This window comes from Aplysia californica, unplaced genomic scaffold (genome assembly GCF_000002075.1).
Source record: "Aplysia californica isolate F4 #8 unplaced genomic scaffold, AplCal3.0 scaffold00021, whole genome shotgun sequence".
Classification (NCBI taxonomy): Eukaryota; Metazoa; Mollusca; class Gastropoda; order Aplysiida; family Aplysiidae; genus Aplysia; species Aplysia californica.
The window spans coordinates 2,565,705-2,567,520 of record NW_004797291.1 but is presented as its reverse complement, the minus strand read 5'-3'; positions in this window follow the sequence as shown (position 1 = coordinate 2,567,520).

Sequence of the window (1,816 nt, the reverse complement as noted above, 5' to 3'; positions counted from 1 at the left end):
TCTCTCTCTCTCTCAGTTTCTCTATTTTCTCTGTTTTCTACAAGTCGTACGTGTACAGTGTAGCAGCTGAAGCAAACGACCAAAAGACAATGTTGAAAACAAACCAAAAAAACGAACAAAACAAAATAAAAATCAACGACAACCAAGTTTAGGTTTTCGTATAGTGCGTCTAGGGTCGTAGCCAGGGTGTCTGCCTTTCGCGTTGAAAAATCTTTCTTCTCCAAATCCGGGTCGTAACTGTCGTGACCGTGAAGCTGTCATCATGTATGTGTCTCAGATTTTCCAGCCCACTGATCATATGGTAAGTGATGCCGAGCACCTGGTCTTTACCTTAGGGTATGTAAGTCTCAGATTCTAGCCACTATGTTAGAATGTATGCATAAAGGAACACTTGGCCTTTATCTCGGGATATCCGGGACCTAGCACCCAGCTCCCATCTAAGAGCATTTGGGACCTAGCAGCTTACACATTGCTTAGCGTATATGGTACTCTATCTCAGTGGGTGTGATTCCACGTATTAGCACACATTATGGTAGGCCTACCTTGTCTCAGGGTATGGGATACTTCATCCAAGGGTAACTGGTGCCATATCTGGGGGTGTATGGTACCCTTTGAGCTATGTGGTGCCTTTTCTAGGGGTAAATTGTATTTCTACTTATATGGTATCCTTATCCTAGGGTATACCTGTATATTGTATTTTGTCTGAGGGTATGTGGTACTTTTTACGGTATATGGTACCTCATCTTAAAGTATATGGTACTTTACATTAGGATATTTGGTATCTACGATCCTAAACATTATACCACAGACGTTGGTCAATACACACCGAGTTACGTTATCTGTTAGATGTCGGTTTGAGAGCTTTCAAGTCAAAGCAGGTCTCTGTATGATTGTATGAATAGCAGTCTAAAAATCGGCGTACTAGACAAGCAAGGCTCCGTAAAGTATAGATATCAACAGTGATTCTACCGAGTCAATGCCTAGCCCTCACTGTCAAGGGGAGTCGAGGAGAAGGTTCAGCCAATCCAAGCAATCGGCTTTTTAAAAACATAGGGTAAAAGAAACTACATGAGGTTTAAGAGAAACAAGACAAGAGAGAACGAAAATAGAAAAGAAAAAAAAATACGAGCGAAAATAAAAGGGCCCTTTCCATAAACATCGGACGAAACCATCCATTACGAAAACAAACAAACCCAAAAGAACGTAGACAAAATGATAAACACGGCAGATAATTGAGAAGTATTTCCCACAGGAATGGGAGGGAGGGAAGAATAAAGCTCTTATGTCCGCTTTCTCCGAAGCAGAAAAAGGCGAAGTCGAGCATCAGGTGTATGATTGGATTATAATATACATGTCTGTATAAACCGGCACAGATGTAGACTCTATCCAAAAACCATAAGTGTCATTACATCATATCAGAAACCTTTTAAGCAACGTTCAGTTCAGTGGACAAGGAAGCATCTTCATGCATGGTTGCGTCTGTGCGTCTGTCAGTGTCTGTTTATCAGTGTGCTAGTTTGTTCAGGCGTCTTTATCCGAACAAGGACATCCGCGTACAGCAACCACATCAATAATTGTCCTCGGCGGAAATTCTAAACCTGGGGTGTTTAGATTGTAAACAGAACTAGGAAGAAGGGTATTTAAATCTCCCCACGCCCCCCCTCTCTCTCTCTCTCCCTCTCTCTCTCTCCCTCTCTCTCGCTCTCCCTCTCTCCCTCTCTCCCTCTCTCCTTCTCTCTCTCTCACTCTATCTATCTATCTATCTATCTATCTATCTATCTATCTATCTATCTATCTATCTATCTATCTATCTATC